This window comes from Somniosus microcephalus, chromosome 14, assembly GCF_052327205.1.
Source record: "Somniosus microcephalus isolate GS21.2 chromosome 14, FLI_Smic_1.0, whole genome shotgun sequence".
Classification (NCBI taxonomy): domain Eukaryota; kingdom Metazoa; phylum Chordata; class Chondrichthyes; order Squaliformes; family Somniosidae; genus Somniosus; species Somniosus microcephalus.
Window position 1 is genome coordinate 55,666,096 of NC_141000.1, and position 26,659 is coordinate 55,692,754.

General features: G+C 45.1%; 1 protein-coding gene and 1 long non-coding RNA gene across 4 annotated transcripts in view; one reads left to right on the forward strand and one right to left on the reverse strand.

The window, feature by feature from the left end:
* Nucleotides 1-1,953, reverse strand: part of LOC147107500 (zinc finger X-chromosomal protein-like) — a 56,082-nt gene extending 54,129 nt beyond the window's left edge. For 2 of the 3 annotated variants that reach the window (XM_086006574.1, XM_086006572.1), the window contains exon 1: nucleotides 1,220-1,952. The gene's annotated coding sequence lies outside the window, so the exon portion shown is untranslated. Of the gene's footprint in view, nucleotides 1-1,219 lie in introns of all 3 variants that reach the window. The other variant, XM_086006573.1, reaches the window with a different exon arrangement.
* LOC147107501 (uncharacterized) lies at nucleotides 1-9,279 on the forward strand. The gene is made up of 2 exons (XR_015080819.1): nucleotides 1-1,222; nucleotides 7,771-9,279. It is a non-coding gene; the product is annotated as an uncharacterized LOC147107501 (long non-coding RNA).
* The last annotated feature ends 17,380 nt before the right edge of the window (nucleotides 9,280-26,659 follow it).

Here is a 26,659-nt window from a genome sequence, read left to right on the forward strand (position 1 = left end):
TTGAGGGCATTAACAGATGGATTAATGAGCTAGTTCCCCCGTCCCTCCAAAAAAAAGTTTGAATTACATATTTTTGTCGTAAAACGAAGGGCGCCGGTTACAATGAACAAATAAGCTAAATGTACGGAGCACTTTTAATTAAGAACGGCTTCTTCCAATAAGAACTGTCAAAACCAGGCTTTCCTGAACCCAGATATGCTAAGAGCCATACTTTGCATTAATCGTGATTCTTTATCGTGATCCTTTAAATGAACTGCCACAAAAAGTACCCTTAACATTAGATACGTTAGAAATTAATTGTTTGGCGATAATTTTCGCTGTCGTGCATGGGGGCGGAGGTTGAAGAGGCGAGAAGGCACTGAGGTATGAATATCTAATACAAGCAGCACCGTGCAGCGACTGGCATCCATTTACAGAGGAGAGGGCGCGAAAGCTGCTGCCGCAGTGTCAGCCGGTGACGACAACGATGGTAGAAATGGCGGCCAGTGCAGCAGGCAGAGAAGCCCGCACGGCGCCGTCTCTCGGGAGACAAGCCACACAACCAGCAGGGAAGGAAAAAAACGCCACAGGATTGAACGGCGCGTAAAGCAGCGGCTCGTCTGTAGAATTTTTTTTCTCCTTTTTAAAAATTCGATCACAACACAACGCGCGGGATTTTTTTCCCCCCGAAGTGACCCGCCCACGAGCTCCTTTCTCCTTTAGGTCCGATGTGAGGAAAAAAAAAGGTAACGAAGGAGGCAGTTGTGGGGGTTGGGAGCGACTCCATGCTGCCCCTCTCAGTGAGGAAAAAAACCACTCACCGCCAAAATGGCGCCCGACCCCTTCCTTCAACCCTGCCCCCCAGCCGACATTTTGTCTCCGCCATCGGCTGCACAATTTTGTGCCTTTACGGCAGCTCCTTTTCACCAACATGTCCCTCTAACAAAAAGAAAATATTGCCCTGGCGCTATCTTTCCCGTCGATTGCGGTTTAAAAAAATATATTTTTTGTTTAGTTGAACAAATCTTTGCCGAGGCCTAAATCCTCACACGATGCGAAACGCTTGTGGAGGATTCTGGCCGCTTGAGGCCTAACTGCGGCCTCCTCGAGGCCTACCACGCGCCATTGATTCCAACGGCTGGACTCGGGCCGCAGCGCGGGCGCCCGCTCGCCACCAGAGAAGCGGCCGCGCCATGGGAAAGAGCCGGCCGGCGGGCCGCGGCGGCGCCTCTGCTCTTACCTGGTGAGTCAATCGGGCCGCCAGTGGCTGTATTTCGGGACGTTTTGATCCCCTTCCTGGCTTGTAGGCTCAGCCTTTCCTGGCTGGGCCGAGCGCTGGCGGGTCGGGTCGGGCCTAGCCCTGCCAATCAGGCTTTGTTGTTTGATGGCTGCGGGGAGGAGGAGGAGGGGCTGACTCGACATCGGCTCCCCGCTCCCGCCGCCGCCGTCGTAATACGTAACGTCAGAGCCTAACCCCTAGGAAAATGCGGAAGAAGCAAGTGCAGTCAGGCCAGAGATGGAAAAGCAGTGAAAACCCGTTGATATTTAGCGGCCCCAGCAGCGGCGGTCGGTAAATCCGAGCCCGGGACTCTCCTCTGGGTCCAATCGGGGGTTTCACCGATCGTCCTTGGGGTGTTTTTTTTGGAGAAGTTGTCGGAATAATAAATTCAAACGCGTTCATATGGCTACAACTTGTCCGCCCCGAACCTAAAACCCGAGTTTTAGTGAAATCAAACGGTGAGCGCACGGATCGGTTTTTGTCTTTCCAGCCGTTTTATAGATATGATGAAGGAGGTTAATGTAGGTGAAATAAAACCGACATCAAACTCCCTCCCGAAAGCTCAAAAATAAGGCCAGTGGGGGAAATAATGTCGGTTAGTCGATCATTAAAGAAGTTGGTCGAGGCATTTTGTATTTTTTTTCCTGAATTTGACCCTACTGGGGAAATTAGATTAAACTTCCTTCATCATCATTACAGCCCCGCGCCCGCCATTTTCCCCTCCTCGAGCCACCATTTTACCGAAGATTAATTTCCACCCTTTGCGCAACATCTCTCCTCCTCCTGTACAGCGTTCTTGTTTGGGAGTTCGTAATTAAATTCATTTATTGAAGGGAGTCATGCACGGGCCCCTAGGACTTGCTTGATTTCCCCCCCCCCCCCCCTTTTTTTTAGAAAAATAAGTGGTGCAACCTGAGACAGTGGCTGGTGAGGGGGATGGAATCTGTGACAAGGGTATGGAGTTTGTGGCTAAAGGTGTTCCCAGTGTTTAACTGGAGGAAATTGCAGTTCATCAAAGACTGGATGTTAGACAAGAATTCTGATCAGGGATGAGGAGGGAAAATGTACCATGGTCACAGTCACAGGATGTTATTTTGGTGCTCTGGCAGAGGCAGAAACATGATCGGAAAGATTCAAATGGAATTGCAGGAAAGATGGGCACAGATTTGGCAGGTGACAACACATACAAGGATTTTGGAAAGGAAAGGAGATGGGGTAGTAGTTTGCAAGGAGGGAGGGGTCAAGTGTGGGGTGATTTATAGTTTTGAAAGGGAGGGCGACAGTACCGGAGAAGAGGGAACCATTTACAATGTCAGTCGGCATGGAGGCCAGCAATGGAATTTGTGTGGTAAGCAGTTTAGTGGGAACAGGAGATGGATCTCTTGGTCAAGGTGAGCTCGGAGTCAGCGCGAGGAGAGAAACTCTGGTTCAGGGCGAGGGCAGGGGGAAGTTGAACTGATGTTCTCACTCTTAGGCAGTCTCCAACCTTGAACTCTCTACCCTTCAAATAGCTTCTGGATTTCACTTCCCTGCTACACCTGTCTCTGAATTCTGGACAGCGGTTTGTCGATGCTCCGTGCCGACTCCATCCTGCTTATCGGCTTTGTCCCTCCATGGGAGCTTTGACTTTGACCCTGGTCTCCCTACTATTGTTTCCAGCCTAGCCAGGCCTATGTACTATGTAACCTGAGCTTTTCCTTACATCCATTTGCGTGCGCACTCGGACTCAAGCTGTTCATTTCTTTTTCCACTTTTTTCTCTCCCTCCTGGCCGCACTCTCCTGTCGTCATGCCTCCTTTCATCTCTCCTATCTCAGATACTCTGCCCTCCCAAATCCCTACCCCAACCCTTTATTACTCTTCAACCATCCTACTCGCCTGCCGCTGTCCCAGGCTTGACTCCCCCTTAGCTAAGCCTACAGCTTCCCTCTACCCCTCTTGGCATCCTACGAAGGGTCCATTGAAGCACTCGTTGCTGCTTCCTTACAAGCAGCAACCCCAACTGTCCCATCCTACTCTCTCGCCGACCTTCATGCCCAGCATGCCCACTGGGGACTAATTTGCCAATCTCCTCCCCGTCCAACTCACCGCTTCCAGCGCTGACCCTGTGGACGCTGGCAGTAGATCAGCCATCACTGACCCTGTCCGCATCTCCCTCCAGAATGTCCGTTCACTTGCGAACAGGGCCCTTGCCATCCAGGAGCTTATTGTGGATGATTGCATCGACATCATGGCCCTGATGGAAACTTGGCTGAAGGGTGATGACACCTTGCTCTTAAATGAAGCCTTCCCACCTAGCTATACCTTCCACCATTTGCCCTGCTTAGACCACCGTGGTGGCGATGTGGTTCTCCTCACCAAATCACACCTTGGTCTGTCCCCCTACTCCTCCGGCACTTTCTCTGAGCATCTTGCCTTGTTCCATGTGTCTCACCTCTCATTTAAAATTCTCGTTCTCTACCGCCCACCCAAGTACATAAAATTTTATTACTGAGATATCTTCACTGCTTTCCTCCCCCAACCTCTGCACCGCGTGACTTCTCATCCTCGGTGATTTCAACCTCCATCTCAATTCATCATGCTCTCTCCTCTGATTTCGCTATCTTCCCTTAATCTCGCCCTTCATGTAAACTTCCCCAACCCATATTCACGGCCACCCCCTTGACCTTGCCATCTCTCACGGCCTCGCTACTCCCATCGTGTCAATCGCAGATGAGGCCATCTCTGACCACTTCCTCGTATCGCTCTTTTTCCCCCCCCCCCCCCCCCCCCCAAACCCAACTTCCTTCTGTGTCCACCCCTGGAAAAAAAAACTCCCTCCCAACTCTCTTACAACTGCACTTAAGAAATCCCACTGTCCAGCCTTTGGCCCTCCGTTCACCACAACATTCTGCAGCTACTGATCTGCTCAACCACACCCTCACCACCACCTTTGATGCCCTAGTCCCTATTAAAACAATTACACTCTCACCCAGGCCGTTTCCCCCCCCCCCCCCCCCCCCATCTTTGCGCCCTTATGCCCAAACGGATATGGCGGTCAACTGGTTTAGCCATTCACCACCAGATCTTGCTGGACCACATAAAGCATTATCGGGTCCTGTGCTCGTCTGCTGAAATTGCTCACTATTCCAGAATCATTCTGGAATGCAAAGATAAACCCCGGCTTCTATTCTCCACTGCTAACCGTCTTCTTAAAACCCTCTCCTCTGTCTCCTCTGCTCTTACTTCTGACAACAACTGAGAGGAGCTCATGGACTTCTTTGTGTCTAAGATTGAGAACATCTGTTCAGTTGCCTCTACCACTTCCTTCCCCTAGTCCACTGGGCCAAACTTTCTCTAAGGTTCCCCCGTCCTAGCCCTGAGTTTGAGCTGAGGCAAGGGCGGAGACAGGCGCTGTTACGGAGGTGGAAATAGGCGGTTTTAGTTATGCCGCGGAAATGTGGTCGGAAGCTCATTTCAGGGTCAAATACAACATCAAGGTTGCAAACAGTGTGGTTCAGCCTCAGACAGATGTTAGGGAGAGGGATGGAGTCAGTGGCTAGGGAACGGAGTTTGTGGCGGGGACAAAAACAATGGCTTCGGCCTTCCCAATATTTAAGTGGAAAACATTTTTGGTCATCCAGAATTGGATGTCGGACAAGCAGTCTGACAATTTAGAGACCGTGGAGTGGTCGAGAGAAGTGTGGTGAAGGGACAGCTGGGTGTTGTCAGCATACATGTGGAAACTGACGCTGTGTTTACAGATGATGTCGCCAAGGGGCAGCATGTGGATGAGAAATAGGAGGGGGCCAAGGATAGATCCTTGGGGGACACCAGAGGTAACGATGTGGGAGCGGGAAGAGAAGCCGTTGCAAGTGATTTGCTGGCTACGATTAGATAGATAAGAAAGGAACTAGGCGAGTGCAGTCCCATCCAGCTGGACGATGGTGGAGAGGCATTGGAGAAGGATGGAGTGGTCAACCATGTCAAAGGCTGCAGACAGGTCGAGAAGGACAAGGAGGGATAGTTTACCTTTGTCACAAAGGATGTCATTTGTGACTTTGATGAGAGCCATTTCGGTACTGTGGCAGGGGCGGAAACCTGATTGGAGGGATTCAAACATTGAGTTGCGGGAAAGATGGGCATGGATTTGGGAGTTGACAACGTGTTCAAGGACTTTGGAGAGGAAAGGGAGGTTGGAAATGGGGCGGTAGTTTGCAAGGACGGAGCGGGTCAAGGGTTGGTTTTTTGAGGAGGGGGTGAAGACGGCAGATTTGAGGGAGAGGGGGAATAGTACCTGAGGAGAGAGAACCGTCAACAATGTCAGTTAACATGGGAGCCAGAAAAGGAAGTTGGGTGGTCAGCAGTTTGGTGGGAATAGGGTCGAGGGAGCAGGAAGTGGACAAGATGAGTGCGGAGAGGTCATGAGGGGATATTGGAGAGAAACTGGAGAAAGATGTGACTTGGTCTCAAGGACCACAATTCCACCATAGCAGTTTGGGCAGGGCAGATAGTGAAAAGTTTTGCCAGGTGAAAAGACTTTGGTAAGGGGGAATGTGGCACCACCTGTGAGCCAGAATATCAATGCAAGCATCAACAATAAAGTTGTTCTTGAATGAACAAACATCTGGAGGGAATTTCAGAGAGGGGCAGTGATAGTTAATCTGTTTACATGATTATCCACAATTAAGCGTGCTAGGTGAGCGGGTTGGCGAGAGAGGAGAACGGAGCAGTTGGAGTTGCTGCTTATATGGAAGCAGTTATAGATGACTCGATAGATCCTTTGGAGAATGTCAAGAGAAGCACAGTGCTGTGGGATTATTCAATGGGAATTCAAGCCTGGGAAGGTGGAGGAGAGTAAGAAGGCAGAGGAGTAGTGATGGGTTGGGGTAGAAATTGGTAACAATGAACCCAAGATGGGGGACTTAAAAAGAAAAAGAAAAACTTGTATTTATATAGCACCTTTGATGACCACTGGACGTCTCAAAGCGCTTTACGGCCAATGAAGTACAGGTACACTATCCCTTATCCGAAAGCTTTGGGACCAGCTGAGTTTTGGTTTTTGGAATTTTTCGGATTTCAGAAGGTATAAGACTGGGAAATTTGTATTTAATATAAATTGTAAAAGTTCAGGCTACCTCTTGCGACTGTTCCGTGTCTCATTCCCCTTCCTGCTTCTCTGGAAAGCCGGATATCGGCTGACTCCTACTAAGCTGGCCCGCAAATCAGGTCGGGGGTCGGGTGGGGGCGGAGAAAAGAATATCGGACGGGCCGCGGTTCAAGTCGGGGGGGGGGGGGGGGTTGGGGTCAGTTGGGGGGGTGGTCGGGGGGGAGAAAAGAATATCGGACGGGCCGTGGTTCGGGTCTGGGAGAGAAAAGAATATCGGACGGGCCGCTGTATTGTTGGGTTCACTCTCTCGGTACCTCCTTCACACTGCCCGGCTCGGCCTGCAATCTCCTACCCAGGAGGGAACTCTGTGACCCTCTGCCCTGCTCAGCGTAAGTCGTGCGCCACTCTGGTCATGTCGTGCGCACGACTTACGCTGAACAAAAAAACTTTCGGTTTTCGGAAGTTCGGATAGTTGTAATATGGGAAATGCAGCAGCCAATTTGCGCACAGCAAAGTCCCACAAACAGCAATGTGATAATGACCAGATAATCTGTTTTTGTTATGTTAGTTGAGGGATAAATATTGCCCAGGACACCGGGGATAACTCCCCTGCGCTTCTTCGAAATAGTGCCATGGGATCTTTTACATCCACCTGAGAGCAGACTGGGCACCTACGACAGTGCAACGCTCCCTCAGCACTGCACTGGAGTGTCAGCCTAGCTTTATGTGCTCAGGTCCCTAGAGTGGGCTGTGAACCCACAACCTTCTGACTCAGAGGCGAGTGTGCTACCAATTGAGCCACAGCTGACACTGAAGAAGGTTGGCAAGGTTAGCCCCCAAGTGGACATGCTGGGTGGAAAGGTTGGCGAGAGAGGAGAATTGAGGCAGTTGGAGTTGCTGCTCATATGGAAGCAGTTATAGTCCTTTGGCGAATGTCAATGACATTTTAATACACACAATACATCATACTGCTGTTAAATGCACAAATACGGTGAAATATAATCAAGTAAAATGGAATTCGGAGAATTAAAAGTTAAGGGACTGTCCTATTTTATGTCTGAGATTTGAGATCTAAATCGATTATTTTTGATTCGGCAAAGTTTCATTAAATTTACTTGAAATCTGTGAGTGTGCAAGCTGCAGCTGGCTCCGCCCCTTTTAACAGACAGTGTTGCAAAGAAGGTAATCTCTCCCACTGGCAGCGTGATTTTAATTTTTCTTCTACTATCAGGCTAGATTCACTAAATAACAACTTTTGCTGAGTTGCATTGATATCTGATGAGATATCAGACACTTAATTTTTTTTAGTGTCACAACTTAATTTGTGAGTGGATATTTACAAATTCATGGTATGAATTTAACCCATTGGCTCCAGAAGAGCCACAATGGAGTTTTTCTTTAATAACAGGTGACCATGTTTTCAGGACTGTCAGTGGCGGAGTACGCAGTATTTCTTTGACATGAAAGTAGCTGCACAGAGTCATGGAGCAGCCTTTGCTGGAAAAGTGTTGGTGCAAATAGGAGATCCAGTAGTGTGGAAGAATATCATCAAATGTTACAGCACGGTGACGAGCTGGATTAAGACTTTGCCTCTCAAAGGCTCAAGTTTAACTCATTCAAGGTCCTTTCTCAGTTTCTGAGATTGAGTGTTTGAGGGGTGTGGGTATGGGGAGTTACCTCCAAAAGCATCTACAAGCACTCCTGCCTGCTGTAAAACCACCAAGCCTGGGCATTATTTGTTTCTGAAATTGAAGTGGATAAGATAAATTGATACGAGTTACTGTACAAGCACTCGAAGGGTAAAAAAAATTACCTGAAGGATTTACCAAAATAATCAATTAAAAATAAAATAAAACAAAATAAAGTCTAGTCTGGTTGGTTCCTGTACAATGCTGTGTCTAAAGTAAAAAACGTTTCTTCGGGGGGAATAAAATTAACGTTGACATGTCTTGTCAGTCCAACAGTACTAGTCCAGTCTGAACCCCAGTACTGACGGGGGGGAGGCTGTTGTGTTAAAGGTATCTGACATTTCTCATCTTGCAGACAGGACTGCCCTATGGAATCGGCACGATCTTGAAAAGATAAAATGGACTCGAGCACAATATAGCGGCATATTTTGAGGGGGAAAAAGGTCCAATGAGAGTTTAAGTAAAATAAACAAATGTATTGATCCATTGGATCAAACTCAATTTTGTATTGAATGGTAAAGTTACTCAAGGGCTCATGAATGAGATGGCAAGATTGTATGTATATGGACCTGTAAATTGGACAAGAGGAAGTGACTGATGGTATAAAGTAGAAACAGAAAAATTACACCAAGGGATTAAGTAAGGGCAGCACGGTGGCATAGTGGTTAGCACTGTTGCCTCACAGCGCCAGGGACCCGGGTTCGAATCCGGCTTCGGGCGACTGTGTGGAGTTTGCACATTCTCCCCGTGTTTGCGTGGGTTTTCTCCGGGTGCTCCTGTTTCCTCCCACAGTCCAAAGATGTGCGGGTTAGGTTGATTGGCTATGATAAATTGACCCTTAGTGTTAGGGGGATTAAATACGTGGGGTTACAGGGATAGGGTGGGATATGTGTTGGTGTAGGGGTTACGGGGATCGGGTGGGATATGTGTCGGTGCAGGCTCGATGGGCCGAAATGGCCTCTATCTGCACTGTGGGTATTCTGTGTTCTGTCTGTGTGTGTAATACTATGGAGTATGCGAGTTGTCCCATACCAGTTAAGAAAAGGGGGTATAAAAATGGGTGTCCGGATAGAAACCTGAGAATTCATTATGGTTTGTTCAAGCTCAAAACTGTAAAATGTTTTGGATTCTCTGGCGAAGTCTCAAGATTTTGCCGTGTTGCTGTTAAGTGTGTGTTTAATTGTCAATAAGTTATTACTGTGCTTAATACTCTATGAATATCAACAATAAATGCTGTGAACCCTATTATTTTGTGGAGTAACAAAAGCATTAACACCTATCCACAGTTAGAAAAAAATAGCATTTTAAAGAGAAACAAATGGATGCAATCCTATATTCTCAAATATTCATGGGAAAAATACTTCTTTTCATCAATTTGAACCACGTGTTTTCTTTTATACCATGAATCAAATATCAAATTTCCTCAAAGGACCCCCCCCCCCCCCGCCTGAGCCCTGAACTTGCACCTTTCTCTAGTTTCTCTCCTATGTCCCCTCGTGCCCTCTCCGAGCTCATCTTGTTCATGAAACCCACCTCCTGCTCCCTCGAACCCTATTCCCACTAAATTGCTAATCACCCAACTTCCCTTCTTGGCTCCCATGTTAGCTGATATTGTTAACAATTCTCTCGGGTACTGTCCCCTCTCCTTTAAATCTGCTGTCATCACCCCACTCAAAAAACACGCCCTTGCAAATTACCACCCCATCTCCAACCTCCCTTTCCTCTCAAGTCCTTAAGTGTTGTCACCTCCCAAATCTGTGCCCATCTTTCCTGGAACTCCCATGTTTGCATCCCTCCAATCCACCCCGGCACAGTACCAAAACTGCTCTCATCAAAATCACAAATTACATCCTATGCGACTGTGACAAAGGTAAACTATCCTTTCTCGACCTGTCTGCAGCCTTTAACACGGTTGAGCACACCGTCTTCCACTCGCCTGGTTGTATTCTTATCTATCTCTTTGTAGCCAGAGAATCTCCTGCATTGTTACCTCTGTGTCCCCCAAGGATCTATCCCTGCCCGATAGCAAAATACTGCAGATGCTGGAAATCCGAAATAACAGAAAATGCTGGAAAAACTCAGCAGGCCAGACAACATCCGTGGAGAGAAATTAGTCGACGTTTCGGGTCAAACCCTTTTTCAAAACTGGAAAGGAAATGAAATAGATTGAAAGGCAGGGCTGGGGAGGGAACAAAATAAATGAATAGACATTAAGAGGTATTCAAAACAAGACGAGATGATGATAGGACTAGTAAAGAGACAAAAGATGGCTCAGATTAGGTGTGAAATGTACTGGCAGAATGAGAGACAGCTGCCATGTTTAAAAAAAAAAGGAAAGTGGGGGGGGGGGGAGGGAAAACCCAAAACAAAGGGGTGGAAAAAAATATATAAGTAAAAATGTAATAGGGGCCGAGGTTATGATCTGAAATTGTTGAACTTGATATTGAGTCCGGAAGGCTGCAAAGTGCCTAATCGGAAGATGAGGTGCTGTTCATCAAGAGGCCAAGGACGGTGAGGTCCGAGTGGGAATGGAGCGGTGACATAAAATGACAGGCGACCGGAAGCTCGGGGTCACCCTTATGGACTGAACGGAGGTGTTCCGCAAAGCAGTCACCTATCCTTGCCCCCTTCCTATTTCTCATCTAAATGCTGCCCCTTAGTGACATCATCGAAAAACACAGCGTTAGTTTCCACATGTACGTTGACAACACCCAGCTCTACCTCACCACCACCTCTCTCGACCCCCTCCACTGTCTCTAAATTTCAGACTGTCCGACATCCAGTACTGGATGAGCAGAAATTTCCTCCCAACTAAATATTGGGAAGCAATTGTCTTCGGTCCCCGACACAAACTCCGTTCCCTAGCCACTGACTCCATCCCTCTGGCAGCTGTCTGAGGCTGAACCAGACTTCACAACCTTGGTGTCATATTTGACCGCAAGATGAGATTCCGACCACATATCCGAACCATCACTAAGACTGCCTATTTCCATCTCCAGAACATCGCTCATCTCCGCCCCTGCTTGAGCTCATCTGCTGCTGAAACCCTCATCCATGCCTTTGTTACTTCTAGACTTGACTATTCCAACGCACTCCTGGCCAGCCTCCCACATTCTAACCTCCATAAACTTGAAGTCATCCAAAACTGTTGCCCTTGTCCTAACTCGCACCAAGTCCCGTTCACCCATCACCCCTGTGCTCGCTGATCTACATTGGATCCCTATTAAGCAATGCCTCGATTTTTTTTTTTTTTTTAATTCTCATCCTTGTTTTCAAATCCCTCCACGGCCTCGCCCCTCCCTATCTCTGTAATCTCCAGCCCCACAACCCTCTCAGATATCTGCTCTAATTCTGGCCTCTTGAGCATCCCCGATTTTAATCGCTCCACCATTGGTGGCTGTGCCTTCAGCTGCCAAGGCCATAAGCTCTGGAATTCCTTCTCTAAACCTCTCTACCTTTTTTTCCTCCTAATAAGATGCTCCTTAAAACCTACCTCTTTGACCAATCTGCCCTAATATTTCCTTATGTGGCTTGGTGTCAGATATTTTATTGTAATGTTCCTGTGAAGCACCGTGGGATGTTTTACCACATTAAAGACACTATATAAATACAAGTTTTGTTGTTGTTGAGTTATGCATTATATAGCTGAGCCATCCAGATCGGGACGATGCCAGGTTTTTGTTAACCTATTTTTGCCTGATTGCAATCCAGTGGCCCCACCTCCCTCCTGTGGATGTTCGGTGAGCATAAATTGAGATGGTAGCCAGTTTGATTGTCAGCTGAACTGGCCAATCCCTAGACACAGAGCTGGGGGGAGTGGGGAAGCATGTCAGATGTCAAGTCATTGGTTTCATGTCTGGCAGGGTAAAGTTGATACTTGCGGAAAAATCTAATGAGAACTCCCTTAACTTTAGTGCTAATTAGTTTCGGGGGACTGCTAGTTAAGTGGATTTAGCTCACTACAGTAATAGTGTTTATTTCTGTATTATGAGGAGTGTTATGAAACAGATTCAACTGCACTGTAAACATTTTTTCCCATAAGGAAAATAAATCGGCTTGTTGGTTTACAATTGCACTCACCTCACTGGTGTGTTCATCTGTCTGCTTTGTAGAAGACAGGAGAAACACATATGGGGCCACGTGAGCTTACAGTATCCAATTCGCATGAGGAAGTTTTATTGTTACGACCCCCCCTTGGATAATGCTATTACATGACTAGATATTGAGCAGTAACGGTAAACTCTTGTTCTTAAGGAACATGGGGTCTGCTTGAGGAGAGACTAGGACCCAAGAGAATATTTAGTATGTTCCAAATTTGGAAAACATGAAAACATTAAACGTCCAGTGTAACAGAATGCCCCTTATTTCTGAACTAGTTTATTAGAAAAATAGGAGCAGGAGTAGGCCATTCGGCCCTGCTCCGCCATTCAATATGATCATGGCTGATCCTCTATCTCAATACCATATTCCCGCTCTCTCCCCATAACCCTTTGTGTCTAGAAATCTCTATCTCCTTAAATATATTCAGTGACTTGGCCTCCACAGCCTCCTGTGGTAGAGAATTCCACAGGTTCACCACCCTCTGAATGAAGAAATTTCTCCTCATCTCAGTCCTAAATGTCCTACCCTGTATCCTGAGACTGACCCCCTCATTCTAGACCCCCCAGCCAGGGGAAACATCCTCCCTGCATCCAGTCTGTCTAGCCCTGTCAGAATTTTATACGTTTCAATAAGATCCCCTCTCATTCTTCTAAACTCTAGTGAATACAGGCCTAGTCGACCCAATCTCTCCTCGTACGACAGTCCTGCCATCCCAGGAATCAGTTTGGTGAACCTTTGCTACACTCCCTCTATGGCAAGTATATCCTTTCTTGGGTAAGGAGACCAAAACTGCACACAGTACTCCAGGTGTGGTCTCACCAAGGCCCTGTAGTAAGACATCCTTTCTCCTGTACTCAAGTCCTCTTGCAATGAAGGCCAACATACCATTTGCCTTCCTAACTGCTTGCTGCACCTGTATGTTTGCTTTCAGTGACTGGTGTACAAGGACACCCAGGTCCCTTTGTATATCAACATTTCTCAATCTATCACCTTTTAAATAATACTCTGCCTTTCTGTTTTTCCTACCGAAGTGGATAACTTCACATTTATCCATGTTATGCTGCATCTGCCATGTATTTGCCCACTCACTCAACTTGTGTAAATCGCTTTGAAGCCTCTTTGCATCCTCACAACTCTCCATCCCACCTAGTTTCGTGTCATCAGCAAACTTGAAAATATTACATTTGGTTCCCTGATCCAAATCATTGATATATATTGTGAATAGCTGGGGCCCAAGCACTGATCCCTGCAGTACCCCACTAGTCACTGCCTGCCACCCCGAAAAAGACCCATTCCTACTCTCTGTTTCCTGTCTGTTGATCAATTTTCAATCCATGCTAGTATATTACCCCCATCCCACGTGCTTTAATTTTGCACACTAACCTCTTATCAAAGGCCTTCTGAAAATCCAAATACACCAGATCCACTGGTTCTCCCTTATCTATCCTACCAGCTACATCCTCAAAAAACACCAGTAGCTTTGTCAAACACGATTTCCCTTTCATAATTCCATGTTGATGTTCTCTAATCCCGTTGATAATTTCTCAGTGTCCTGTTACCACGTCCTTTATAATAGACTCTAGCATTTTCCCTACTAGGTTAGGCTGTAGTTCCCTGTTTTCTCTCTTTTAAATAGTGGGGTTACATTTGCCACCCTCCAATCTGCAGGAATTGTTCCATAATCTATAGAATTTTGGAAGATAACAACCAATGCATCCACTATCTGCATGGCTACATCTTTTAGTACTCTGGGATGCAGATTATCAGGTCCTGGGGATTTACCGGCTTTCAGTCCCATTAATTTCTCCAGCACTTTTTTTACTAATACTAATTTCCTTTAATTCCTCCTGCTCACTAGACCCTTAGTTCCCTAGCATTTTTGGGAAGTTATTTGTGTCCTCTTCCGTGAAGACAGAACCGAAGTATTTGTTTAATTGCTCTGCCATTTCCTTGTTCCCCATTATAAATTCTCCCGTTTCTGATTGTACGGGACCTACATTTGTCTTCACTAATCTTTTTCTTTTTACATACTTGTAGAAGCTTTTACAGTCTGCTTTTATGTTCCTTGCAAGTTTACTCTCATACTCTATTTTCCCCCTCTTAATCAATCTCTTGGTCCTTTTTTGCTGAACTCTAAACTGCTCCCAATCCTCAGGCTTGCTACTTTTTCTGGCAACTTTATATGACTCCTCTTTGGATCTAATACTATCCTTAATTTCTTTTGTTAGCCATGGTTGGGCCGCATTTCCTTTTGTGTTTTTGCACCAGAAAGGAATGTATAACTGTTGCGATTCATGCATTCGTTCCTTAAATGTTCTCCATTGCCTATCCCACCATCATGCCTTTTAATGAAGCTCCCCAATCTATCACAACCAACTCACTCCTCATACCAACGTAGTTTCCTTTGTTTAGATTTAGGACCCTAGTTTCAGATTGGACTTCTTCACTTTCCATTTTATTGAAGAATTCTATCATGTTATGGTCACTCTTCCCTAAAGGATCCTGCACAACAAGATTATTAATTAACCCCTTTTCATTGCACAATACCCAATCTAGGATAGCCTGTTCCCTAGTTGGCTCCTCAACGTACTGGTCTTAAAAACCATCTCGTACACACTCCAGGAATTCATCCTCCACAGTATTATTGCTAATTTGGATTGGTCAGTATATATGTAGATTAAAGTCACCCATTGTTACTGCAGTACCCTTGTTACATGCATCTCTAATTTCCTGTTTGATGCCATCCCCTACATTACCACTACTGTTTGGAGGCCTATAGACAACTCCCACCAATGTTTTCTGCTCCTTGGTGCTTCTTAGCTCCACCCAGACTGATTCTACATCTTGATTTTCTGAGCCAATATCCTTTCTCACTATTGCTTTAATTTCATCCTTTACTAACAATGCCACCCGACCTCCTTTTCCTTTTTGCCTGTCCTTCCTAAATATCGAATATCCTTGGATATTCAGCTCCCAGCCTTGGTCACCCTGCAGCCATGTCTCTGTAATCGCAATTATATCGTATCCTTTTACATCTATTTGCACTGCTAATTCGTCTTGCCTTATTACGAATGCTTCGTGCATTCAGATACAGTGCCTTTAATTTGTCTTTAACATTTTTAGACATCTTAACATTTTTTTGTACTATGGCCCTATTTGTCTTATTACCATTTTTTCTTACCCGGACCCTATTTGTTAGTGCACTCCTTTGTTTGTACGCTCTATCCCTTCCTGACACAATCCTTACCTCAATCACTTTCCTGCACTGCTTCCTTATTTTTTCTCTTTAGCATTCTAGATTTCTCTCCACCAGGACCCTTCCCTGACCCACCCTTATTTAGTTTAAAGCCCCGCTAGAACTCTGGACCCAGCATGGTTCAGGTGTAATCCGTCCCAACGGAACAGCTCTCTCTTTCCCCCGTACTGGTGCCAGTGCCCCACGAATTGAAACCCACTTTTCCCACACCAATCTTTGAGCCACACATCTCCCTGATCCTATTGACCCTATGCCAATTTGCTCGTGGCTCTGGTAATAATCCAGAGATTTTGACCTTTGTGATTCTGCTTTTTAATTTAGTCCCTAGCTGCTCAAACTCTCTCAGCAGAACCTCTTTCTTTGTCCTACCTATGTCGTTGGTACCTACGTTACCACGGCAACTGGATCCTCCCCCTCCCACTTCAAGTTCTTCTCCAGCCCGGAGGAGATGTCCTTTACCCTGGCACCAGGTAGGCAACATAGCCTTCGGGACTCACGCTCCTGGCTGCAGAGAACAGTGTCTATCCCCCTAACTATACTGTCGCCTACTATAACCACTTTCCTTTTTACTCCCCCCCCCCCCCCCCACTTGGATGGCTTCCTGTACAATGGTGCCGTGGTCAGTTTGCTCGTCCTCCCCGCAATTCCCACACTTGTCCACAACGGTTGCAAGAACAACGAATCCATTGGACAAGAGCAGGGACTGAGGCTCCTGCAATACTACCTCCTGGATCTCCGTACCTGCCTCACTCGCAGTCACATCCTTCTGTCCCTGATCATGTGTCAATTCAAAAGTATTTAATCTAAGGGTTGTGGCTGCCTCCTGGAGCAAAAGGTCCAGGTAATTTTCTCCCTGATGTCTCTCAATGTCTGCAGCTCGGACTTCAGCTCCTCAACTCGGAGCCAAAGTTCCTCGAGCCGCAGACACTTACTGCAGATGTAGTCACCCTGGACAAAAATGTCCACAAGCTTCCACATATTGCAGCAGCAACACATCTCCTGTTCTCCCATTATTTTATTTATTTAATTAATTTAGAGTTAATCAAATTATTTGCCTCGTTTAGTTTATTAAATTAATTAAATTAAGTTTAGTTTTTAAAATTTAGTTATATGTTAACTTAAAACTTAGCCAACAGTCACTACCAATCACTTACCTGTGATGTCACACTCGTTTTCTCTTGTTGATGCCGGTCTGCTGCTGCTTTTATCCCCGCTCTCTGGCCTCGGTTTGCTCCTGCTCAGGTCCGCCGCCGCCGCTCTGCGGGAGAAGTTAGGAAAAGGAAGCACCTCCTTCCTCCACTTCACCGAACTCCCACACTTACCAAACTCCCAGTTGTTCACTGTGCTGGCTGCACTCAGAGGCCCCTGTGTTTATACTGTTTGTGACTCAGATGAGTCAGCACTGCTCTGCTACTGTTTCAGGAACAGTTTAATCCAGTTAGATAATTAACATAGAAACATAGAAGATAGGAGCAGGAGTAGGCCATTCGGCCCTTCGAGCCTGCTCCGCCATTCAATGAGATCATGGCTGATCATCCAAATTCAGTACCCTGTCCCTGCCTTCTCCCCATATCCCTTGATCCCTTTAGCCTTAAGAAATATATCCAACTCTTTCTTGAATATATTTAATGAACTGGCCTCCACCGCCCTCTGTGGTAGAGAATTCCACAGGTTCACCACTCTCTGGGTGAAGAAATTCCTCCTCATTTCAGTCCTAAATGGCTTACCCCTTATCCTTAGACTATGACCCCTGGTTCTGGACTCCCCGGCCATCAGAAACATCCTTCCTGCATCTAGTCTGTCCAGGCCTGACAGAATTTTATAGGTTTCGATGAGATCCCCTCTCAATCTTCTAAACTCCAGTGAGTATAAGCCCAATTGACACAATCTCTCCTCATATGTCATTCCTGCCATCCCAGGTATCAGCCTGGTGAATCTTCGCTGCACTCCTTCCATGGCAAGAACATCCTTCCTCAGGTAAGGCGACCAAAACTGCACACAATACTCAAGGTGCGGTCTCACCAAGGCCCTGTACAACTGTAGCAAGACATCCTTGTTCCTGTACTCGAACCCTCTTTCTACGAAGGCCAACATACCATTTGCCTTCTTAACCGCCTGCTGCACCTGCATGCTTACCTTCAGCAACTGCTGCACAAGAACACCCAGGTCTCTTTGCACTTCCCCTTCTCCCAATCTATTGCCATTCAAATAATAATCTGCCTTCCTGTTTTTGCCACCAAAGTGGATAACCTCACATTTATCCACATTATAGTGCATTTGCCATGTTTCTGCCCAATCACCCAACCTGTCCAAATCATACTGGAGTTTCACGACATCCTCCTCACAGCTTACCCTCCCACCCAGCTTTGTGTCGTCTGCAAATTTGGAGATATTACATCCAATTCCCTCGTCCAGATCATTAATATATATTGTGAACAGCTGGGGTCCTAGGACCGATCCTTGCGGTACTCCACTGGTCACTGCCTGCCACTCTGAAAACGACCCGTTTATTCCAACTCTTTGCTTTCTGTCTGCCAACCAGTTCTCTATCCAAGTCAATACCTTGCCCCCAATCCCATGTGCCTTAATTTTGCACGCTAATCTCTTATGTGGGACCTTATCGAAAGCCTTCTGAAAGTCCAGATACACCACATCCACTGGTTCTCCCTTATCTATTTTACCAGTTACATCCTCAAAAAATTCCAGTAGATTAGTCAAGCATGATTTACCTTTTGTAAATCCATGTTGACTTTGTCCGATCCTGTCACTGCTTTCCAAGTGCTCTGCTATTACATCTTTTATAATAGACTCTAGCATTTTCCCCACTACCGATGTCAGGCTTACCGGTCTATAATTCCCCGCTTTTTCTCCACCACCTTTTTTGAATAGTGGGGTAACATTAGCTATCCTCCAATCCATGGGTACTGTTCCAGAGTCTATCGAGTTCTGGAAGATGACCAGCAATGCATCTACTATTTCTAGGGCCACTTCCTTAAGTACCCTGGGATGTAGATTATCAGGCCCTGGGGATTTATCGGCCTTCAGTCCCATCAAATTTTCTAACACCATTTCCCTACAAATACTGATTTCTTTCAGTTCCACCCTTTCATCAGACCCTATGTTCCCCGGCATCTCTGGGAGGTTATTTGTGTCCTCCTTTGTGAAGACAGAACCAAAGTATGAATTTAGTTGGTCTGCCATTTCTTTGTTTCCCATTATAAATTCCCCTGATTCTGACTACAAGGGACCTACGCTTGACTTCACCAATCTTTTTCTCTTCACATATCTATAAAAGCTTTTACAGTCAGTTTTTATGTTCCCTGCAGGCTTACTCTCATATTCTATTTTCCCTTTCTTAATTAATCCCTTTGTCCTCCTTTGTTGAATGTTAAACTGCTCCCAGTCCTCAGGATTATTGCTTTTTCTGGCCAATTTATATGTCGTGTCCTTGGATCTTATGCTATCCCTAATTTCCCTTGTTAGCCACGGTTGAGGCACCTTTATTGTTTTATTTTTATGCCAAACTGGGATGAACAAATTCTGTAGCTCATCCATTCGGTCTTTGAATGTTTGCCATTGTCTATCCACCGTCAACCCTTTTGAGTGCCATTCCACAATCAATCCTACCCAACTCGCTCCTCAGACCATCGTAGTTTCCTTTATTTAAATTGAGGACCCTAGTCTCTGAGTCAACTACTTCATTCTCCATCTTAATGAAGAATTTGATCATATTATGATCACTCCGACCCAAAGGGCCTCGTACAACAAGATTGCTAATTAATCCTTTCTCGTTACATAATACCCAGTCGAAGATGACTTGATCTCTGGTTGGTTCCTCGACATATTGGTTCAGGAAACCATCCCGTAAACACTCCAGGGATTCCTCCTCCACAGTATTGTTACTAATTTGGTTGGCCCAATCTATATGTAGATTAAAGTCACCCATGATGACTGCCGTGCCCTTATTGCACGCTTCTTTAATTTCCCTTTTAATGCCATCCCCAACCTCCGCCTTACTGTTGGGAGGTCTATATACCACTCCCACTAATGTTTTTTTCCCCTTAGTATTTCTCAATTCTACCCATACAGATTCCACATCATCAGAGCTAATATCCTCCATTACAATTGTATTAATCCCTTCTTTAACCAGTAATGCTACCCCACCTCCCTTTCCTTTTTGCCTATCTTTCCTGAATATCAAATACCCCTGGATGTTGAGTTCCCAGTCTTGGCCATCCTTGAGCCACGTTTCCGTAATCCCAACCAAATCATATTCGTTTACCTCTATTTGCGCAGCCAATTCGTCCACCTTATTACAACAGCTCTCCAGCAGGAGGGCTTGCTTGCTGGTTTCTGCTTAAGCCTGAAAAAACTTAACAATTTAAAGTTTAAATTTTAACTTAAACAGTTGATCTTATGTAAGATCTACTAGCAATTAACGTTAGATTTTAAGAGATTAACCCTTAAAACTCCCACACTTGCCAAACTCCCAGTTGTTCATCCTGTGCTTGCTACACTCAGTGCTGGCTGCACTCACAGGCCCCTGTGTTTATTACAGATCATTTTCCCTGATGTGAATTAATCATTACCATAAGCATTGTAGATCTACCATATATTTGTGCTTGATGTATCTGCCTCATTGCCACGAGTATATTCATCCCAAGCCAAGGTTCTTCAAGAATGCAGGTTCTTCAAGAACTTGTTACTGTTATGCCAATATATTCAAAATAGCTTGCCAACATTCACTGTCTGGGCTCACATTTAAAAAATGACCATTTGGATGAAATATTGGAGGGCTATTGCATTGGTGCCTGTTGGACTTGAAGAACAACAATGCTGGGTTTTGGTATCCAGACAACAATATGTTGAGAAACCAGACAAATCTCAACTAACCTTTGCTTGGAACTGTCTGGGGCTTATCTCTCAGCATAGGCCTAGGAGTTAGTGGTGCCTGCATAGGCTTGTCAAATGGTCCTTACACTAAATAGTTTGGATTAAATTTTGTTGTGGTTCAACCCTCAATTAGGATACCTACAAGCTACAGAGCGATGGAATTAACCCTTTCTTGGCGAATCATCAAGGAAGATGTCAGACAACTGGTCATGCACTACAAGACTATTGATTACAAAATAATTTATGGTTAAAGTTGGGTACACAAACACCTAATAGATGTAGTCAGAGTTATCTTGCAGTCTGAATCGCAAATCATTAATAGACAGATACATAAAATGAATAGCCGAAATTACATTGGCAATTCAGAGTTTCATAAATTAGCATTAGCGGATGTTGAGTATTAGTTATAGTAGTGATCGGAGTCTGAGATTATTACAGTTGGTGAGGTTATTTTAGAGATACAACCCTAGATTGCTGACATGTTAACAGCTTTGAGAGCCAGTTTAATGGATAGATTTTCATTTAGATACTGGTGATTAGCAATGTTTCAAAACTTACACAACCATGGCCTAGAAATTCGATTAGGCCAGAAACCGGCAAGTGCCACTGGTATTTTGGTGCTGCCTGCTAATTTAAATTAGCGCTGTACAAAACCTGCAGTGTAACACATTGTTTGGGGTGGTAGTCTCAGCAGGAGGCCCAATGTAGCATAGCCTTAGCATCTCTGGAGCGAGGCAGCGTTCTCTTACAGCTAGCATGTCATTTTAGAAAGCCGTTTCGATCCCTTAAAGGGAAACAGCCTTCTAAAATGAAAAAAATAAAAATCATTTAAAAATAGGCAATTTTTAGCCCTTGCAGCTCAACTGCCCTATGAAAAAAAATTAACATTAAAAAGAATTCCCAAATGGGAGTCTTCAGCTCTTGAAGCTGAATTGCTTTCCGTATTGAAAAAAATGGGAAAAGTGCTTTAGCACTAACACAAATGGCTCAGCTAGCCAAGGAATGGACACCCGGGATATCGCACACAGCAGTCCAGCTTTGTGCAGGGAGGTCAACACTGCAAGAGAGGTCCCCTACCCACAGGGGCCAAGAGGCCCTCCAGAAAGAACAATGTGGGACCAGATCACCGAGACCGTCACTGCCAGCAGTGTCGCCCCCATGACCTGGCTCCAGTGCCCAAAGAAGCTTCATGACCTCAGACCAGTGGTCAAGGGCAGTGAATGCATCTTTAAAAGCCATCTCCTACCAACTGCACCACTAGCCTCACACACTGCTGATTGCACGACGTTCCCCCTCCCCCAATCACTCACCTACTAACAATCTGTACCAAACACGAGGCCCGCCTCCCATTCCTAGCTTCACCTCACCCCCTTGGAGGAGACGGTGCCAGCCATTCTTGGCAGGGGCATGGCTGAACCCTTGGCCAGCGGCGGGGCTGAAAGGATACAAGATGCTGGTATCTTCATGCGTTATCCTTCTTCTCACATCCCACTTCCCCCTCATCCCACAGTATCTTCTGATTTACAAGGTGTGCATGGTGTAAGCATGTGACTCTTGCTTTCCTGCCCTCTTCTCATCATAACTCTACCTTTGTGCCATCCTCATTTCACTCTCCCAAGAAATCCAGCCTGCCCAGCCAGTGGTTGAGCAAGAAGAGGCAGAGGAGAGTGAAGAAGAAGAAACACCATCACTCAATTTGACACTCCAAGCCACCAGCTCCTTGAGATTGTCCTGCAAGACCATCTGTAGTGTCTCCCACAGAAAGTCAGCAGCTTTCCACCAGCCATGCTGCAGCCACTGGGGTAGCACTGCATGACATCAGTAGGATAGGCAAAGGCACACAGAAGACAGTCACTAAGGGAATGCACAAGGGTGAATAGTTGATTTCTTGATGTCATATTGGATGGATAGATATATAAAGTTGGATTGGAAAGTTTGCTTTCTGGTGGTTTTTATTTCAGTATTGTGGCCAAGAGGATGCTGTGATGGTCAGTAGCAGAGTGAAGCTAAGGTGTAGGACAAATGTTGAAACAGAATTGGGGTTGTGGTCACCGGTACCGCAGGCGGATGATTCCATTCCGGATATCCCGGCCAGAAAGGGGTTGCCTGGGTTTCACCCTTCCTTCCGCTTCTTCCTTTTCTGCATCTTCCTCTTCTCCATCTTCCTCTTCCCTCTGTGAGTGAATGCTGGAAATCTGAAATAAAAGCAGAAAATGTTGGAAATACTCGGCAGGTCAGGCAGCATCTCGACCTGAGATGTTAACTTTGTTTCTCTCTCCACAAATGCTGCCTGACCTGCTGAGTATTTCCAGTATTTTCTGTCTTCTCAGAGGCCTTCCTTTACCAACCGAAGCCTTGCAAGCATCCAGCAGCACTCCCTGCACACTTTTAAAAACTTTTAACATCTACTGCACCAAGCCATTAATTCAATAAAATATTTTTTTATGTCCAAAAGCTTAAATCCAAACTTACCTGAAAGATGTATGTGTCCCTTTAAGAAGCACTGACAGCGTCTCTCCAGGGCTGCTTCACTCATGCTTTTCTGCGCGTGCTTAGGACCCAGCGTAATGAGTGAAAACGTCCAAGTTAGCAGTCGTGGCGTCAAGTCGGGCGTTGCATGCCGATTGGTGTCACGATCTGCTAATTTACATTTCAGAAGCCAGCGCTGTCAACTGCAGCACTATGGCCCTTACCAAAATGGCGGCCGCTGTACCTGTGCCAGAGGCGGCTGGCATTTTTAAGAAAACCGGCATTAACAGCCAGTGCTAAAGTAGACAATTTCTAGGCCCTTGTCTTTATGAGCGATATGGTTGAATCAGTCTCCTTTCTTCCCTGGGACGTGAGCATTAGCTCCTGGAGTGTCAAGTCAATGAGCCCCTTTTCGGCAGTGGTTTATCTGATCCACTTGGAACTTTAGTTCCGGCTGAACCTACTTTACGCACGATGGACAATATCTGACCTGGCTTCACTCTCGTCGTTCTCTGATCTTGGGCAATTTTCTCTGCCTGCAACTGGCTAGTATAACATCACAAGCTAACTAAATATTTTATTCCCTATCCTAACATGCTGTACCTGTAAAGGCATGTTCTTGCATCTGCTTGGTAAAAGTTTTTACAGAACAAAGATCAGTCAACTAACAGAGAGATTGCTACTTCTACAAAGAAAAAGCAATCTCTCTAGAAAGCTTCCTAAAGGCTGTCTACTACTACTGAGTAATGACTGCCCACCAGTGGAGGGGTGTAACAGCCCTCTATTTTATATCTTAATTTCAAAGGGAAGTCTCCCTACATCCACTTAACCCATCAGGGTGACACCTGCGCCAGAATGTCCCACCCCCCGCCAATAAAACCTGATAAATGTGGAGTCCTGTGACCATCATTCAATCATTGGGGCATAGCTTTTCCCCCAACAACACTTGTGTCTACAAATTTTACAACCCTTTCCCTATCAATTTTGCATTTCTCAAGATTATTCACACAAATGGGGAGAGGTAACATGTTTAGTTTAATTTGAGGCCTGTGTTAGGGATAATAGGGTCTCTTACTAGTAAGAAATATCTAGTATAAACACTTTTTTTCTGGGGTCATTATTTAAGACTTTTTATGGCTTTAATTGCATTATGGCCTTTCACTTAGAAGATTTCTATGGCTGAATGATCTGGAAACTTCTATGGCCTAAAGCCTAGGAGGTGATGGTTACAACTGGCTTCACTTGTGTTAGCTAAAGGCCATTCCCCAGCATTTAGTACAACAGCTGAGTTCTATTTTCTATGGATGGCTTTCAAGCTACACTCCATTTTAGGACACTTCCCCAACAAATCTCGAAGGCACCCTTCGGGCAATTTATGGGCACTGTTCTTACAGACTCAAACTCCCAACATGAGTCATTGCCTTCAAGAAAGAAAGAGAAAATTGTGGGGACTGGGCCAGGGTACTTTCATTCCATTAGTCTGGGTTGGATTTGAACCAAATCACACAGCTGAAAGCACAATGATTTACCTCGCTGCAATCCTTGTCCCATTTTAATCAGTTTCAAATGAAATCATCCAGACCCCTATGCTGCCAATGTCCAAGATGAGACCTGTGGGCCTTTAACGAGAGGTTTTGATTTTTAGTCCTATGTGGCCCACTCAATGGTTGTACCATGTAAATCTAGATAATTAAACAAATTGATGTGCTTTTGCTTCACTGGAAGATAATGGATATGTTTACTCAGTATGGAATAACACAATCCACATTCAGGAAAACATTTGAACAGCTCTTAACTGAATGGATGTGACAATCCATGAGTTGAAGTATTAATATGCTTCACAAACAGATCCAGGTCTGGAATAAAAGTAAGTTTCTATGGCAGCACCTCAGCATTTTGTACCAGTCCAAAAGAACCATACAGAATGTTAGCTGCAAATCTGCAGCTACCTTTGCGTATGAAAATCTCTAAGTGTCATTATCTGGAATTGCAACATCATTCATATAAAGGATAAGGAAGGATTGATCATGCTAATAGGGGCATTCTACAGACCACCAAATAGTGGAAGGGAAGTGGAGGAAGAAATATGCAAGCAAATCTATGGAATGAGTAAAAGACATAGAATAATAATCATGGGGAACATTCAATTAGGCCCAAATCAACTGGCAAGAAGACATCGGAAAAGGGGAAAAGGCAATGGAGTTTTTACAGTGTGTTCAGAACTCCTTTCTCACCAAGTATGTAAGAAACATAGAAAAATAGGAGCAGGAGTAGGCCCTTCGAGCCTGCTCCACCATTCAATATGATCATGGCTGATCCTCTATCTCAATACCATACTCCTGCTCTCTCCTCATACCCCTTGATGCCTTTTGCATCTAGAAATCTATTTATCTCCTTCTTAAATATATTCAGTGACTTAGCCTCCACAGCCTTCTGTGGTAGAGAATTCCACAGGTTCGCCACCCTCTGAGTGAAGAAATTTCTCCTCACCTCAGTCCTAAATGTCCTACCCCGTATCCTGAGATGGCGACCCCTCATTCTAGACCCCCCAGCCAGGGAAAACATCCTCCCTGCATCCAGTCTGTCTAGCCCTGTCAGAATTTTATACGTTTCAATGAGATCCCCTCTCATTCTTCTAAACTCTAGTGAATACAGGCCTAGTCGACCCACTCTCTCCTCATACGACAGTCCTGCCATCCCAGGAATCAGCCTGGTGAACCTTCGCTGCACTCCCTCTATGGCAAGTATATCATTTCTTAGGTAAGGAGACCAAAACTGCACACAGTACTCCAGCTGTGGTCTCACCTGAAAGGATATTTACTTGTCCTAGCCCCTTTGGGGCCATCCCAAATCAGGCGTATTTCTCAGATGTTCACTTTCAACTAAAGTTTGAGGTAGCTAAATCCTAAAGACGCTTAACTGGGTCTAATGGTTTGGGCTATCTCCCTAAAGGAAAGGAACAACCTGAGAATGTTACCGTGCTCCAGATAGTGCTTCTAATAAGTTTAGCCAGACTGTAACGTCTCGGATATTATGAGGGTCCAGAGATCTCCTTCAGAAATGTAACTCTTCACTAAAGAGTGTACAGAGATTGAGTTCACGAGTTATTGATACAGAAGACTTATGTGAGACAATCCTAAAAATATATAGAGATTTATTAAAAGAACCGACATGCAATTTACAGTTGGTGAATCAGTCAATCGCAATGTTAACAGTTCTAAAAAGAGAAAAAATACAATCTTATTTTTAACAATTTTTCTTTTAAATCTTAACTTCGTTACAATATTACAGTTCTTAAAATTTTCTAAACAGGATATCCATCAATATCAAAATACCTTTGATCCCCGAGGTACAAAGAGTGGAAGACCACAGAGCCACCTCTGTAGTCGAGAATTGCCGTGCTTGATTAAAGTGAGTCTGCTATCTCATTTGAGACGTCAATATTTATATCCCTTTTCAGTTGTATTTCCTTTAAGGTTTCTGCTGATGCAAGTTAATTATCACTTCATTTTTCTGCTGACCTCTGCAATTCTTTACTGCCACATCAGCTTGTAATATTCCAGAATCTGCCACATCTTCAGGTGTTCTGGGTTCACCATATAAAAAGGTGTGAACGGCAGATGCCCCTTATTTTATGTGTCATCTTTATGAGGACAGATGTTCCTTATCTTATGTGCCATCTTTACGAAGTTTAATTTATATCACTTATCCAGGGTTGACCATTGTTTTGTTCCCAAAAGGTCAGCCACTCGGAGCCATCCCATTCTTCTGTTTCAATAAGGTTATTTATTCAGGGTCAACAATTTGTCCTGTTTCAATAGCCAGAATTCTTTCATAGCTATTTCATAGTTAGGCTTCTAAATTTCCAAACCCAGTTTGTCATGTTTTAAAGAATTTATAAGGTAG